This window comes from Ursus maritimus (assembly GCF_017311325.1).
Source record: "Ursus maritimus isolate PB19 chromosome X unlocalized genomic scaffold, ASM1731132v1 scaffold_X1, whole genome shotgun sequence".
NCBI lineage: Eukaryota > Metazoa > Chordata > Mammalia > Carnivora > Ursidae > Ursus > Ursus maritimus.
In genome coordinates this window covers 12,103,968-12,122,143 of record NW_024423319.1, presented here as the reverse complement: position 1 = coordinate 12,122,143, position 18,176 = coordinate 12,103,968, and the positions used below count along the sequence as shown (strand labels likewise).

Here is an 18,176-nt window from a genome sequence, read left to right as displayed (position 1 = left end):
TACATCTTTTTTATGTAGACATGTTTTTTCGGTGTTGGAAGCAACTGGTCAGTGGCAGCAAAGGAATTTGTTATTTCCGTGTGCTATATAACAGCAACTAACATTTGAGTATTTATTTAGTGTTTGAAGGCACTGTCTCTTAATTGTCTCATAAATTATCACCAGCATCATACTCTTTTATACAGATAAGAAAACTGAGACATAATGTGGTTAAGGAATTTGGCCAAGGTCGCTTAGCTAGTAAGGGGCAGAACTAGGATTTGAACCCAGGTATCTGGCTCCAGAACCCATATACCCAGCCAGTATGCTCGTCTTTCTTTCTCATCTCTTGTATAACCACTTTGAAACCACTTTGTATTTGCCAGGCTCTCTGAAAGAAGGTCATTAGAGTGGAAAGTGTCAGAATGCCTCTGATTTTTGAACATCAAAATTAGACCCATTAGAAGATATGAGATGATTAAACTTTGAGACTCTAGCCTTGGTCAGATTGTATTCTCGTCTCAGTTCATAGCTTGATGATCCTTGGTAATCTCAAAGGGCTCTAAATGATATACTGATTTTGGGGCCAGGCTGTTGAGTCAAATGATGAGCCATATCTGTTTCTCTGTAATTCTGTCACTCTGTCCATCTACTTTTCTATCCATCTATAGAATTCTTCATCTCTTTATAACATACTTAGGTGTTGCTTATCCTTATTGAGGAAGCAAATCACAAATGTATACTAGAAGAATGAGACAAAGAGCTCCAAGAACCAGTGGGTAATCACCTTGAGGGGAAAGCCAATATGTAAAGGTTTGCCAATTTTATGTACCTACAGCCCTCCATATGTCACAGGGTCTTTTGATTAGACTGCTGAATTTGGCATAGTTGAACCTTCAGGTTACTTTCAAGGAGACTCATGCAGGTAATTTCAGTCCAGGGGAACAGCAGTTGGGAATAAGCTGCGATACTTAGAAAATGAGGAGGGAGACTAGTTTGATAGGAGCAGAGCCTTCTTGCCCGGGATTTCTAGTAGAAAATGTAGTTGGAATGGCTAGGAAAGGTCAGGCTTGTGTTAGAGAAGCCCTGAAACCAAGCACAGTATGTGACTAAAAATAAAATCCTCTTGTCATTGTATCCAAAATCTAGTTTTGGAACATGGCACATGTGAAATATATAATAGATTTGAAAATGAACTTAATCATAGTCTGGATTAAAAGAGGTCAAAGTTCCCCAAGGCTCTGACATGCATTAATCTGGAAATCTTCCTGCACTAACTCTACCTGGCCTTAGTCAGCCTCTGCATTTCAGCAAATCTTATTCTTCCTCCCTACTTGTGTGTTTACTTAGCAGTGTGCCACAAGTGGATTTATATGCTTCCTTCTCTTATGTCCTACTTGTATTCTTTGGTCAACCCCATGAGATTGTATGTCAGGAATTGGGGTGCAACCCCAGCTAAGAGGTCAGTGAGAGGTAACATACAGGGGACAAAGGAGCTAAATGATTGGGGTGTACCCCAGTCTGCCCCTGCTTCCTGACTAATGACCTCCCATGGTGGCAAATGGTTAAAGGGTAAAGAAGGGGGAAATTTGTTGACTGGCAGGGTGGCAGGGGGAAGATTGTTAACCTTGGAGGGGTCAGGTAGAGGGTCTGGAGTTTCAAATGTGCTCATTTATTTTGGGCAAGGCAAGCTATGTGGGGGCCTAGGGAGCCCCCTAGGCTCATCTTCTTTGAGTTATAACCTGAGATTTCCCAGTCTCAGAAACATAGTTAGCTAGGGGGAATAGTAAGAAGGAAGGATTTTCTTTAGGGAAATTACCACTTAATTTGTTTGAGCACAAGCAGGGGAAGGGGCAGAGGGAGAGGGAAAAGCAGACTCCTGCAGGGAGCAGGGTACAAGGGCTCTATCCCAGGATCCTGGGATCATGACCTGAGCCCAAGGTAGATGCTTAACCAACTGAGCCACCCAGGCGCCTCTGGGAAAATGACCACTTAGAAACCAAAAAACAAACAAACAAACAAAAAAACCCACATCTTTCTAGGTTCCATTATTTGTCAGCTCCAGAGCATTTAACTTTTTTTTTTTTTGCTTTTTGCCTTTTCTGCTATCAGAATGGCTAAAAATTTTTAAATATACCACTTGTGTGTTTGAGTTGTTTTTCTACAAAAGGTCCACTGTAGTCTCGGCATAGGAATAGCAAAAACTGAAGGGAGAAAATTCACTAGGTTGTTTTTTGAATATTGATGAAAGGAGAGATTTTCCTTATGGCTGTGCTGCTCTTGAATGTTGGGCTCTAATATTCTTATTTGAAGTTTCATTTGAACAAATAGATTTCTTTGACAGCCCATTGTACCAACAGCCATATCAACCTGAAAACTACTGAAAAAAAACGAACTAGTCCTGGTTTTCACTTGGAGTAGGGTATCTGGATTTTGTGTTGATTTCTCAATAGTGTTCTTTAAGACTGGAAGCTATGATCCAAGAAATAGTGGTGCTGCTTACATGCTGTTGTTTACTTATTAGTAAACCCTTTATGCAAGCCTCATTACAAATTGTTATATCAAATACTATATAAATAGTATCTGTTAATCATTGAGATGTTACTCTTAAAATGCAGTTTATTTTCACTTCCCAAAAGCACAGGGATAATCTTAATATTGTATAAATGTCCTTTGACAGCTTTAGCAGAGTCTTTTTGTGTGGGACTTTCTGTATGTTAGTAATACTTCTCTGTGCTCTTCCTGCAGAGAAATCAGTGCTGCAAAAAATACCCTGCCCCAGTTTATGATTATTGAATGAGGTAGACTTGAAAAGAACAGTGCATGGCCGGCTGATTTGAATTGTGTTTGCCTTGGACCTAGCCTCTGTTTCACAGTGCATACTAGCTAGTTGGTGGGCCCTCCTGAAAACCTTCTATAACTTGTCCTTGTACATTATGGCAGGTTATATTCATGGAAGTCAAAGTAATATAAGTCTAATCTAACTTTCTTCACAGAAACAATATTACATTGAGGATTATATTCCTGGCCTGATGCCTGACTTTTTTTTTTTAACAGAAATGACCATAACCACCATTTTTAATCAACTGTTTAATCAACTGCGATTGATGAATCTGAATACTGCTGTGCATAAAATTGTCTGAAGTGTATATAAATCAGTTAACAAAGCATCACAATAACCAGCCACATTAAATTATGTTTAATGAGCTTGTGTCAGTAGACAATACAAAGTTCTTATTGCCACAATCACTGCCTTGTTTTTATTGAAACTAATCAGAAGGTTTAAGAAAACACACTTTCTGCAAAGTCAAGGAATTCACAAAGGGTTTCTTTGGCTGAATGTCAGAGGAGAATTTTGGGGAGACTTGGAGTTAGGGCTTTTTGAAAAGCTGAATTCAGATTTTCTTTTTGCTTTGTTCATTGTAAATTTCTGTAGCAGGCATAGATTTTGGAGAAAAGGTTATTGGTCTCTCTTCATTTGAATTGCCATCAGGGAAGGCTTTCAGGAGAAAGTGATAGTTGAGAGATCTAATGGGTGACTACAGGTTAAGAAGGTGCAGGGGAGACGGAAGAGTATTCAATTCGATTAGGAGCCCTGGAGCAGGAAGGATGGAAGTGGGTTGGAAGGAAGGCCAGTGGGCTGTAACAGAGAAAACAAGGCAGAGAGGCTTGGGGCACGACAAGGTTGGAGAAACAGGAGGAAGAGACCTGGCTCTGCAAGACCTTGCAGGTCAGAGTAAGGATTTTAATTTTCAGTTCTAAGATCAGTGGGAAGCTATGAAAGCGGGGACTGGAGGAGCGGTCTATCTGATCAGGCTTTTGTTGTGTGTGGTGGTCACGTGGTCCTGGCTGGGTCAGCTCTCCGACCGCTACGCAGCCATCATTCCTGCTACTTAGCTGATTTGTGTAAGTATTTGATTAATATCTGGTCTCCCCCACTACACTCCAAGCTCCTTAAAGGCAGAAAGGGTGTCAGTTTTTTATTCATCACTTTATCTACAGTATCTTGCATAGTAGTAAATACCAGTTGAATGGAGGCATCAATTGTATTAACAATTTTGCCTCGTGACCTGCTATAAGGCACAGGTGTTACTTTCTTTTATTGTGGTGAAATTCACGTAACATAAAATTAATAATTTTAAAAATGATTCTGTGGGATTTAGTGCATTCACACGTGAAACCACCAAATCCATCACGTTCTGTAGCATTTTCATCATCTCAAAAGGAAAATTCATAACCCTTAAGTAGTCAGTCCCCAGTCTGCCTTCCTTCCAGCTCCTGACAGCCACCAACTTGCTTTCTCTTTTTATGGATTTACCTGTTCTGAATATTTTATCTAAATGGAATCATATAATATGTGACCTTTTGTGTCTTTTTCTCTCACTTAGTGTAATCTTTATAAGGTTCATTTCTATGGTATAGCATATATCAGTAGTCACTCCTTTCTACGCTTGAATAGTATTCCATTGGATGGATAGACCACACTTTGTCTATCCATTCATCAGTTGATAGATATTTCAGTGGTTTCCACTTTTTGATTGTATTGTAAATAGTTCTGTATGAACATCAGTGCATAAGTTTTTGCTTGAACACCTGTTTTCAGTTCTTTTGGGGTATATACATAAGAGTAAAATAGCTGGCTCATGATAATTCCTTGTTTAGCTCCAATATCTTCATATCCTCACCAACACTTTTTGTTTTCCATGTCATTTGAAAATTCTAGCCACCCTAGAAGACTGTTATCTTTAAAATACGTGAACGAGGGACACCTGTGTGGCTCAGTCAGTTAAGCATCTGCCTTCGGCTTGGGTCGTGATCCCTGAGTCCTGGGATCTGACTCCCTGCTCACTGGGTAGTCTACTTCTCCCTTTTCCTCTGCCCCCCCCCGCCACTGCTTGTGCTCTTTCTCTCTCAAATATGTAAAATCTAATTTAATTCAATGCATGAATGAACCTCCCCTTATTTGCATTGAATATTTCATTCTTTGATACCTTATCACATTGTTGCTCAATATTATGAAACGTTACAGTGAAGCTCAAAGGGGCACACTGGACTGAATTGGATTCTAAATCTGTAAAATCAGTGTCCAACATCATTCTGGTACATTGCCTTCTAAGAAAAGCTTGCAAGTATTAGGAGAACCCAACCTTTTCGTCTTACCCACCATTTTTAGGATCAAAGATGAGGTCTAAAAGACTAATCTGACATCTAAAGAAATTTCTTCCTTTTGAGTGTATGTGTTGCTTAAAAACTCTTCTACTGGAGATGTCTTTTGCGAGTTGCATTGAGAATGCTGAGGAAGCCCCATGCAATCTTAGAGCAGAACGTTCTCATCACAGGTAATTTTCTTTTGGTTTGACACATTTATATTTCTACCCATTTCCTTGTTCTTTCCCTTTATTCCTCTTTTTTTTTTTTTTAAGCTAACTGTGCCCAGCGCCCAGGGAAGAAATGTACCTGCTTATCTTTGGTCCAGGGCAGAGACCATAGCAAATGGCTGGGAACCAAATGGACAGAAACAGGACATCTTAGAATACTTAAGTGCACTATAAGATTATTCCTGCCCATCCGTAGTTATCAGTCCACAACAATTGGCCCTCAGTAATAATGCTAACATGTGCAGATGCTTTTTAATTTCTAACCTTCAAGAATCATCTGCGTTCTCTTAGGTTCTGCCATTTTCTACCCTTAACTAATGCTGTAATTGTTTATTCTTTGTTGGTGTTTAGAAGGTTTTACATTGTATCTGAGTTTACAGAGTAGAGTAAGAATAGACTTAGAAATGTATTAACACATTTGCATACACATATGCCTTTTATAATAAAGTGAAGTAGAGTGAAATGCATTGCAATCAGGAGAATTGAGTCTTTGTGCACATTTAATTATCGAGTACTCGTCACAACTAATCTGCTGTGTTCCACTGAGCAACAATCACTTAATGCTACAACCACTGTGCTGTTTCATGATTTAGCTGAAAGCATTTTTCCTGTTCAGAGCTTGCCAGGTATTTTTAATGTTGGCTGTAAAATTCTTATAATTGTTCTAAATACCCCCTATGTGTGCTTTGGAAATATCTGACTGCTATTTTCAATCATGTACTTGAACAGAACCTCAAATTACTGTTTGTCCTATTTGGTAAAAAAACAAAACAAAAAAATGTTTGGTCTGGGGGTGGTATGACCTTTAGTGTGAGTAGTGCTTGTTTTTGAGAAGTCATACATTTTGAATGTGTCTGCTCTAATAAAAATTCTTTCAAGTGGTTTTATATCTCTGCGTGTGTTTCATTTTATAGTAAAAAACCTTTATACAAGTAAAATTTGTAATTCTAAGTGCTTCATAAATTTTTTAAATTGTTCTTAATGGCGGTTAATCCTAACCTGTTTTAACTTGAGGTTGTTTGTACCCTGACTGCCGGGACATAAAGTTCATTCTATTTTATCAGAAGAATAAACTGTTTTCCTTGGGTCACAGGCACATTTGAGAAGGCATTCATTTTTTCACTTATAAAGGTTACCATTAAATAAATTGACACTGTGGTAGTTTAAATGGGCATCTTTAAAGCCCCGAAAAGCTAATGTACCTTTTAGCGTACCAAAATTATCACCCTTAAGGCACATGAGCCTTTCCTTGGTCTTGGTGACCTGTGTTTCCTTTATTTTTCCCTCCTTTTCTACTTTGAAGCCTATGAATAAATTGCATCCTGAAAACATTATCTTCTCATGTGTATTGGTTTGTAAATTACTCTTTTTCCTCAAACAAGTAATCTCTTCCCTCCCTTGAATAGTTTTTTGTTGTTGTTGTTTTGGTCCAGGCTGAAACAGGTGGCAAATGATACAACATCCAAAACCACATTTCATGTTTTATTGCTAGAAATCTGGCCCCAATTCCCCTGATCTTTTTAGGTTACTTAGTCAAGCTCTCCTTGAGTTACCTAGAAAGACATCAATTCTCGGACTTCCCCAAGACACACACAGACTAATCGGTAGAAGGCAATTAGAACCAAGATCTCCTGGTTTCTTGCCTCTCATAATTAAGCCTTAGAAGCAGAAGGACCCACTTGGGATCATGGCCAAACAGTTAATTTTCCTTATCTATTTTTGGCATGCATGGAGAGAAGTTGTCACAAATTTAACAATTATCGCACCTCATACTCTTGAGTGCCTTGCCAATATTGAGTGCTTTGCCGAAATTACTGATTGTGAAGAGGTTAAGAAATATATTAGAATAACATTTCCCAGGGGTACCTGGGTGGTGCAGTGGATTAAGCATTCGACTCTTAGTTTCAGCTTAGGTCATGATCCCAGGGTCGTGAGGTCGAGCCCCATGTTGAGTCCTATGTCGGGCTCCATGCTCAGCATGGGGTCTGCTTGAGATTCTCTCTCCCTCTGCCCCTCCCACTCCTGTGCGTGCGCTCTTGCTCTAAAATAAATAAATCTTTAAAAAAAAGAAAAGATGGGGCGCCTGGGTGGCACAGCGGTTAAGCGTCTGCCTTCGGCTCAGGGCGTGATCCTGGCGTTGCGGGATCGAGCCCCACATCAGGCTCCTCCGCTGTGAGCTTGCTTCTTCCTCTCCCACTCCCCCTGCTTGTGTTCCCTCTCTCGCTGGCTGTCTCTCTCTCTGTCAAATAAATGAATAAAATCTTTAAAAAAAATAAAAAAATAAAAAAAAAGAAAAGAAAAAGGAATAGCATTGCCCAGTAGGGAGGATTACGGGAGCAGCCTTTCCCCTTCTCTGAGAAACCATTATTGTCCCATGTAATGCAGTTTGGGAAACATTGTGTGATGTATTCTGATATTCTTCGCAGTCCATTTTATGGTGACATTCCTAGTTGGCACTACCCAAAGGCATATTAAAATTTCACAAATCAGGGTGCTTGGATTGCTCAGTCAGTTAAGTGTCTGTCTGACTCTTGATTTTGTCTCAAGTGATGATCTCAGGGTTGTGAGATGGAGCCCCAAGTCAGGCTCCACACCCAGCTTAAGATTCATTCTCTCGCTCTGTCTCCCTCTCCCCCCCCCCAACGCCCCTCCTTCCCCCTAAAATTTTTTTTCACAAATCAGTTTTTATTATACACAAATAATACACATATGTAATACAGTGAAACCATAAATAAGTATTTATTTGATGTGGTCTTTCTTCAGTATACTGAAAGTTATACATTATGCTTCAAACATATTGCTAATTTCTGATGAGTCTTTTAAGCATGTTTTAGGAATAATTACAGGTCAACTGTTAAATTTATAGCAGCACCCAATCTTTATAGTGCACAGCAGCTTCGAGTCCAAAGCTTTTGGGAGGAGAGAAGGGAGATTTAGAGACACCATCAGTATGTCCAGGACAGTTCCCAAGTGACCATGTGCTCTGCCACGAAGGGAGAAATGGTTTGCTAATTTTACATCCATGACGTCAGATCAACAGTTCCAAAGGACTAATGGCCTATGTTATAGACAACAGGCACCAGGGGACTCCTTGAGTGGCCCTCACTCGTGGGCAGATGTGTCACCTGACAACCCCCCTGGCCAGCTGTAGTCCTCTTCATGCACGCTAAGGAGCAGTGTTTTCAACGCCAAGCACTCTCTGCCAATGGGCCATAATTCACCCCATCCCTTTGTGTAGGGATGACCTCAGAATTGCCTATGCCTCTTGTATAGAGCCAGAAACTTTCTTGCTGTAAATAACACATTTACACCTGAATTATGTTGAGACCATTGCCTAGTTCTGTGCTGCTGACCCAGTTCCTGGAATTTTATATTCACATAGTTGGTTAGTATCTGCAAGCTTCATCCTCTTCTCAAGTAAATAGCCTTTACAGTCCTTTAAGGTGATCTCTGGGTGTTTTGTTCATCCTACAATAAGCAGTCTTTTCAGTTCTGTGACCTTCTTTTGCTGTTAAGAAAGTGGAGGCTCACCTAAGTCATAGGTATATACTAAGGTGTATAATACAAGCATAGGTATCAATAATACTTCCCAGGGTCATGTCTTTATTGCTTCTTCTGTTCCCTCCAAACCTTGCCCTGAAAGCCTTCACCTATAGGGAGGGTGCTGTTTTCAAGAACAGACTTCTTTAAAGACATTGTAATTTGAGCCAAGAAGGTTGCCACAAAAACATGGTTCAGTGGAAGGTGAGAAATACTTCACTCTAGAAGGAGCTACCTTTTGTGAGGCTTGAGTCACAACTCAGCCCCTCCCCCTTATTTTCTTGATTATTCAACTCAACCTTCCTCCACAGTGGAATCTTGTTTTTTACCTCTTTTGTTGGGCATGTTAAAATAATAGTTATAGCCTGGATGTGCTATTTAAACCAATTACGTTTACATGCTGGACATTTATTTTCTAGCTAGTTTGCTTTCTGTGTAATGTTTAACAAAACCGGGGGAATGCATTCATTGGTTCCACTGGACATACTCCAGCATACATTTGAGCTGTTAGACCTTTCTAAAAACTTATTATCACCTTTATAGTAATGATGCTATCATTGAAATGGGAGATAAAACCCCGTTCGGGACTTCAGACACCTCTTTTACAGTATATATATATATATATATTTTTTTTTTGCTCTTGCCAGGGTTTATCTCTTCCTACGCTGTAATGAAAATTCTTCTCTGGTGACCTAGAAAGTGATATTTGGATGAGAATTTGTCTCTTCTAGGTGGATATTGGTAAAGGCATTTTTCTACTCTAATATCCAGTGGTTCCTTTCCTTGCCATTGTTAGACATTACTGTTTGCTGCTGAGATAAAACTTTCTTCCCTGTGAGATCTCTAAAAAGTGATAAAAAAAAAAAATCCTTCAGCCCTAAGGGACTTTTCCACAAAAACCATTTGCTTAGCATATATATATATATATATATATATATATATATATATATATTGCTACACGTTTTTGAATCTTCAGTATACAGTAATAGTCACTCTCTGTTGGTGGGGTGACTCTGTATCAGAGAGAATGCCTACATTGTATCTCTTCCTCTTAAACTATTTACCTGATGAGAACCCAGAGTTCAATTGAACTTTTGTCAAAAGTTTGATATTTTTAGTTCCACTTCTTGTCACGGTCCATCTATTGTAGGCATGGGTTAGAAAAGAACTTTACAAGATGTGGAGAAAAATACTCAAAATACTCTGTGGTACAAGATATTAACATTTTAAAACGGATACTTTGAAATCAAAAGTTACAAAGGCAAATCAGGTGTTTGGAGAAGAGTAACAAAAAAGATGGCAAATGGTGCGATAACAGAGGCCAGGACACCGGCGTGTTGCTTCAAAGTCTTAAGGAACAAACCGGCCTTCTAGTGCTGCCTTTGCCGCCTCCCTCGGAGGTACAGAAACTTGCAAGCCACAGTTGGCTGTCTTCCCGAATTCTGAGAAACTTGACAAGGATCGCAGGGGTTGGTACAAGTTGCTTGATAATCTGCAGCGTTTTCTCTGCGATTTAGCTGCCTTTGTGTTAGCACGTTTTCACATGTCGGTATGCAGATGGTCGCAAGCACGGTTTCACATGTTGGTATGCAGATGGTCGCATCTTTCCCTCCTGCCTCTGAGGTTTGTGATCTATATTTTATTCTGATCTCTTTTCAGCCAGGTTGGTCTTTGAGGTCTTGGGGCCTTGTTGCTTTCTATTTGCATATACATTTTTATCCATTTCCTTAGGGCTATGGTAAATGCTTAGCAGGATTATCAGTCAGTGTCACTGTTGTTCCTATCCTTAGAAGCTTTGTGCCTCTCTATTTAGATTTTGAAAGTTTTTTAAGTTTTTAGGTTGGTTTGGAATGCAGGGTGGTATGTAGCTATGGATAGTGAAAGTGAAAAGTAACTTCCCAAGCCTTACAGACCTGTATGCTGAGTTCATCTCAAATTTGTGTGCATATTGTCAGGCTCTAGGGTAAGAGCTGTCAACAAGGAAAGTGGAGTTGCTGAGCCCCAGCCAGAACTTTTAAGAATCTCAGGTTACTTTCTGTAAATGGAAGAATCTCTAAATCATTAAGAAAATTCCTGTTAGAGTCTTGAATTACTAAATGCTTATAGCAGTTTTGATTAGTCGATTATTAGCCATCCTAAAGACAGCTGTGTTTCATCTTTAGAGCCACATTTCTGTAGCCCTGAGGTTCTTGGAGTAAAGGGATGGTGGGGAGGGGGATCAGATTGAGAACACTTAGAATTGATTGTCCCTGGTGAAATTAAACTGCTCAGTGGATCACATTTTTGATAATCAAAGTCTAACTCTTGAGTTTCGAAGCGAGGTATTGTTCTTACCTAAGTCCTAAGCATTGTGCTTGCTGATTTTAGGTTTTGTGGGGTTTAATATCCATTTCCTATAGCAGATTCTGTTCAGTTAAATGTGCTGCCATCAGGTAATGCCTAGTTAGAGACAGTCTTTGTGCCTAGGGATGTACTTTGAATATTCAGTTGTCTTTTGATCAGGTATTTGAGATTTTTGGTTAATATGACCATAATTAAGCTTTAAAGGGCAAGACAACACAAAATGTCTTCTCCTGGTCTTGCTTCACTACCCCTGGCAAAGGAGAGAGACGGCTTAATCACTTAAGAAGATGCCGTAAAAGCAAAATCTGAAAAGTGCGATTTTAAGGCTCCTTTTAGAGTTAAAACTATCAATTACACATCAAGACTATTCTTCTTGGCTTGCTATAATGGAGTGGGCTTGGAAACCTTAGCAATGTGACCACTGAATACCTTGTAGCAATTTTAACCAAGAGACTTAATACACTGGAAATGTTCCCTGGCAATGTGGTGCCTCTCCTCCCCTGCCCCTCACCCCTCCAACCCTAGGACAGAAATACTGACTTTTAGGAGCATTTTAATAGACGCCTGAAATTTTGATTGAAACGCTAGTTCTTTCTTTCAATTTTGAGTTCATTTGACCTTTTTAAGACTGATTATGCTGTTCAAAAATACTAGTGCTTCAGAAAAGAAAATAGCTTTAGGGCTGGGATGCAGAGAACAGTTTTAAATCGTTGCCAGGTTTTCAGAATTTTAATAATCCGTTTTTGTTCATTTCTGAGCAAATACTTAACATTTGCTTTAATAACTCACAAAGAACAGTCTGATGACCAATAAAAATAATGCTGTGGGGCTTCTAGGCGGCTCAGTGGGTTGAGCCTCTTGATCTCGGCTTGGGTCTCCATCTCAGGGGGAGTTCAGGACCCATGCTGGGCGCCATGGAGCCTACTTTAAAAATTTTTTAAATATAAAAATTAATAAGTAAAAACAATGCTGTAATTGCCAGGGATGACATCAGTGATGATTTACTGACAACCTGAGTAGCTTTGCATTATATCAGGGCCTATAATTTTCATTATCTATGATCTAAATAATTGATAGTAGATTAACCACATGCAAAAGAAGTATTGAAGGGGAATCTCATTTTGTGAGCAGCTTAAAGCGATTGGAGGAGGCACTATTTGAGGGTTATTTGTATTTTTATGCTTTGAAAAGCAGGTTGTTTAAATTATTTTAATTACTTTAAAAATGTGGGATTATGGCTGGTGTACTAAAAACTTGTAAGATCTTAGTTAAGAGCAGTCACTAATTCAGGGTGAAAGACTATAGCAGTTTTCATAGGCATGGGCTGCAAATTAGTGTTATCACCTGGGGAGCTTCCAGAAAAATTAAATATTAAATAAGACGGAGACATTGGTGTTATGTTTAAAGCCAATGTGTGGCCAGAATTAAGAACCACTGATCTATAACTAAGTGATACATTTTAAGTCTGCAAGCACCTGGAAAGGATGAGGACATGAGCTCTGTTTTAGATTCTGTGCCAGCTTTTATAGTGACAGTCTTATATTGAGGTCTCTATTTTCCCTCAGTTCTTATTGAGTAGTCTAGAGGCAATCAAGAAACAAATTATACTTTCAACAGCTTTTTATGTGTTACGACAAGCTAAGGCATGGGATTTTAAGATGGTACTAGTTGAATAATAGTGCCATTTCACTGATTTTTATTGAGACACTATGTTTTGGTATAAATTACTTACCTTTTTTTCCCCCTACAATACTGTTTATATTATGGAAGTATAAATCAAGGGCACAAAAGGGTGGCTTTTATCTTGAGGAAAAAAACTGAATTGCTTTCTCTGTTAACTCATATATTATATTTTTTAATATTTTCCCATACTTTTTTTTTTTTAAGATTTTATTTATTTATTCAACAGAGATAGAGACAGCCAGCGAGAGAGGGAACACAAGCAGGGGGAGTGGGAGAGGAAGAAGCAGGCTCATAGCGGAGGAGCCTGATGTGGGGCTCGATCCAAGAACGCTGGGATCACGTCCTGAGCCGAAGGCAGACGCTTAACCGCTGTGCCACCCAGGCGCCCCTCCCATACTTTTTATTGTAGTGTATGACGTGTCATTAAAGTGGAATCCATGCCAGCATATTTCAGTTTTTTAAAAATGCCATTTCTAAGGACATTTGGTTGGGAAGCAGTTCAACACAGGATGGACTCTTAATAAATTAAAATTCATTATGAGATGGCAGGAATCATACATTCCCACTCCAGACAACATCGTGTGCCATCCAAAAGGGAATTTTTTTTTATGATTCCTACTTGGAGTTTCTCTGCCCTGGCTAAAGCACCTACATTATTCACAATCACGGGAACCTAAAACTACTGTTTTTAACACTCAACATTGGCAGCAAGTGGAAAATTACAGAGAAATTTATGCTTGAGTTCAGCACTGCCATTTTTATGCAAACAACAATGTTATAAGTTAGAGCAAATTCTACCAGAAATTGTAGGTTCTTCAGATTTTAGGGTGAAGCAGGCATGGAAAAGTCCTCTATTTCACCCCACTCCAGCCCCAGTCCCAGGCAGCTGCAAACCCAAATCTGCCTGGGCTGAGGAGGCTTTGTCCTTTTTTTAAAAATGCTCAGGAGTGGACATTACACAGCTCCTCTCAGGCCCCTATTTCATCATCTAACAATGATCACTGCCGGGAGCACCCTCCCCCACCCTCCCAAACCTACACAGCAATTTCAATCCATTTTCTCCAACTTAATAGAGATAGAGGTCACATAGGCCTTATTTGAAAGTGATCAGAGAGATAATGTATGGGGAAAGCTCTTAGTAAAACTAAATGCCATTCAAATGTAGGGAATTCATAAAAATATTATGTGCCTGAAAAACTGTGTTAAGCTTGTTCCTTCCTTTTGTTCTCTGGAATGCCATTACCTGCCAGAAAAGAAAGTTGAAGACAATTCAGAATTGGGGAACTACTGGTTCATTTCTCTTTTAAGCTTAATCAGTGGCCACTGTTAACCAAGGGGAACAATCTATATTAGCAGTGCAGGAAACATCCCGCTTCACTGACCCCACTACCTCTTCTCCTTTCTTCTTCCTCCTTTTCATTTGTAGAATGATCTGAGAACTGGCATAAAAGGTAACTCTTCCTTATTTACTCTATAGTGTCTTCTTGGTTGTGTGAAAAACTAAACAACCATACAAATATTAAAGGTTGTATATGTATATGCAGAATTGTCAAGTAATTTGACAATTTCCGTAATTCAAATCTGTACATTATAAGGTTCAGGTCTGTTGTAGAGACTACAGCAAAGACCATAATTTGCAACAGAAGGGGAGGGTAAGGGTGAAGCAGAATGAGCTTTACTTTAGCAAGGTGTATTCACTTTCTGTTTACAATTTGCAAAATGGAGATTATGGAAAATTTAGTGCTCTTACCAGTAAGCTATGTCAGACCTTGTATGTTACAGTTGCAAACAAAGAAGTTGGTCCCTGAATCAAAATGTATATAGCTGCCATTCTTTTCATTTTTTTATGACTTTATTAGAGGGAGAAAGAGAGTGCATGGGGGAGCAGTAGAGGGAGAGGGAGAAGCAGACTCCCCACTGAGCAGGGAGCCCAATGCGTGGCTTGATCTTAGGACCCATGAGATCATCACCTGAGCCAAAGGCAGACACTTAACCGGCTGAGCCACCCAGGCGTCCCCTATAGCTGCCATTCTGATAAAGGTATTGTTTATTGGAACGATAACCAGGAACTGTTTGAAAATTTACCATGGAGTCTTAGCATGCGAAGGACCTTGTACAATCAGTTGTTCTAATAATGTCCTGTCTTTGTGTGAGTGGGTAAATAGCTAAGCTGTCTAGCACAGATACTTACTGACTTTTTCTACATTGCCATGGATAGAGATTCTGTTCACCCATGCCAGGGTTATCCCAATTACTTTTTGATTGATTCCCTACAGAGTTTGAAAGCAGTACCCCACTAAATAATTATTTAATAAGCTTTAATGAAAATGAAGAGTCAAGAGTTCTTATCTCTACCTTTGTTTGATTTTTACTTTTTAAACTGCAAAATCATTTTCCCTGTAATATCGATATAAGGTACAAAAATTTAGATTGAAATACATCCAAACAAACATTTGGAGAACTTTGCAATCTCTAAGTAGTCTTGCTTAAAATAATTACTTTGGGGTCAGGATTATTACATCTTTGGCTTTTTAAATAGATCATTGAAAGGAAGGAAAATCCTTGAGCCTACGTACTTTAAAACTTTCTGGGTTAGGGAGTGATCTTTTTTAAAAATAATGGAAATATGTATGTAGATATTGGTTCCTATCTTTTTTTTTTTTTTTTTGACTTAAATATATGGTTGTCTCAAACATGATAATATAGTACCATCAAAGAAGACTATCCCAAGGGCGCCTGGGTGGCGCAGTGGCGGTTGGTTTAAAAGTCTGCCTTCTGCTCAGGTCTTGATCTCAGGGTCCTGGGATCAAGCCCCGCCTCAGGCTCCCTGCTCAGTGGGGAGTCTGCTTTTCCCTCTCCTTTGCCGCCGCCCTCCACCCACCCCCACTCGTGCACTCTCTCTCTCAAATAAAATCTTTTTTAAAAAGTGTGTTATCCTGAAGAGTAGAGGCATGGCAGCTCAGCCGGAGAGCAGTGGGTCTGAGAGAGGAGTGGTCACTGCTGGAGAGGATGGTGCTGGAGAGCTGGCCCGCATCGTGAAGGTGCAGCTTCCCGAATATCTAAAGCATCTCCCTGTCCCCGAGAGCATTACAGTTCATTTAGCCCACAGTTTCAGAATGGCTTCGGTTATTGCTTTTCTTGAGGGTACTTGCGCTACTTGGCTACCTTGCAATTTATCCATTCCTCTCAAAGAAAAAACGATAGCTTGATTAATTTTTTAAAATTATTTATTCATTTATTTGCAAGAGAGAGCGCACGCGCGCACGCGCGAGAGCAAGCTGTTCGCTGGGGGGCGGGGCAGAGGGGGAGGGAGAGAGAAACATAAGCAGACTTGAAACTGAGTGGGAGCCCGTGGCAGGGTTCTATTGCATGACCCTGAGTTCATGATATGAGCCAAAACCAAGAGTCGCCACCCCGGCGCCCCAAGCATGATTAATCTTAAAATACAAAAGGAAAATCCCAAAGTGGTGAATGAAATAAACGTTGAAGATTTGTGTCTTATTAAAGCAGCGTATTATAGGTGTTGACGTTCCAAGACTTTCCTGCATGTGATGGTTCACATAATAAACACAGTGAATTGATAGGGGATGATGTGGGTCCACTGGTACTGAAGAAGAAAGAAGTATAATAGTAATGAATTAGAATTGAATTCCGTTGTATGCTGTAAAATCGTGTAACAACATTTTTTTCATTCTTGGTGTACAGAATATCTTTCAGATGGTTGTCTTAATTATTGCTACTGGTTGAGTAAATTATTTCTGCCAATTTATTTTCTTGCTACACTACTGTTTATATTTGATGCTTTGTATATTTAGTCATTTATATAGAAATTAAATTGTATGGTTCTTTCATTCTTACTTCAAAGACTTAATGTATCTTCCTAAATAAACACTCTTGGTTTTAATTAACTGAGAAAAAAATCTGAGTTTTTGGCAATGGGTCCAAAGCTATTCCTTTGAATATCAATATTTTCAATAGAATCTATACTTAAAATTTTTCTCCCTACACTATTAAATGTATTATTTTTCAGACCTCTTCTGTTTTGATTATTTGAAGTGATTTTTCCTCTTTGACCTTCCACACTCTGTTCTTTTCCGATCAATAAGAAAAATATTGCTCTCAAGAATTACCTGAGTTTGCAAAGAGATAAAAGCTTTGCTTTGTAAAGATTGTGTCTAATGTGTGTGAATATCCCAATTTCAGAAAAGGCATGAACCGGATATAGAAAGTTCCAAAAGGGAACTGTTATTTACATTATAAAAGATTTGTTTACTTCATAAAAGGCTTGTTTATGTCTGTTTATGTGTGTGTGTTGTATTTGTATCTGTCTGTATCTTGAACTTTGACTCAGTGACAGTAGGATGGGGTGGCAAGAATACTTACACTAAACTCATGAGCTGCTGCATTTGAAGGTCAATTAGAAATAAACTGAAGTATATCTGAATTCATGTTAAAATGATAAATAGTTCAGTGTTCAAAATTGTATAAATTTTTCTAAATTGTAAGCCAATAAAATATAAAATGCAAAAAATTTACAAAATAAATTTATTGGAGAATCTTTAAAAAAATGGAGTAAAACCTCAGTGAAGTAAAAGGGTAAGGTAAAATGGAGCTCAACCTTCGAACTTCTAGATTCTACAACTTCTAGAACCTACTTTTAAAAAATGTAAAAGTGGGGGCACCTGGGTGGCTCAGTTGGTTAAGCAACCGACTCTTGATTTTGGCTGGGGTTGTGGTCTCAGGGTTGTGAGATCAAGCCCTGCATCGGGCTTTATGCTGGCTATGGAGCCTGCTCTGGAATTCTCTCTCTCTCCTTCTTCCTCTGCCCCTCCCCATCTCCGTCTCTAAAATAAATAAATAAATAAATAAATAAATAAATAAATAAATAAATAAAAAAAAAAGGGCATTAGAGATATATTGTGTGAAATGGGACTTTTTGACAGTAGGCTCTGAGAAATCACTAAGGATGTCTTTCCTGTAAAACCAAAGAATTTCAACTTCTCTTTGTAGAAATAGTTGATCATCATTAGAGACAGCCATTCTATTTTGCTATACTCACAAGTAATTATTTTCTGTTTGGAAGCAATTTGCTTTCTGCTTTATGTTCTCTGGTAAGGAATTGACAAGATGGTCTTCAATAGTTGTCATATGATAAATTAAATATTCCCAATCTGACCTTTTGAGTGTGTTGCTGTGATGGTGATGGTTGAGATTTTGTGGAAGAAAGAAAAATGGCAGTAAAAATACTGGTTT

General features: G+C 39.0%; 1 protein-coding gene and 1 pseudogene across 6 annotated transcripts in view; both read left to right on the top strand.

Moving 5' to 3' along the window:
• Positions 1–18,176, top strand: part of ATP11C (ATPase phospholipid transporting 11C) — a 177,386-nt gene that overhangs the window by 63,891 nt on the left and 95,319 nt on the right. The gene's annotated exons all lie outside the window — the stretch shown is intronic.
• Positions 15,875–16,551, top strand: LOC121101872 (annotated as a pseudogene).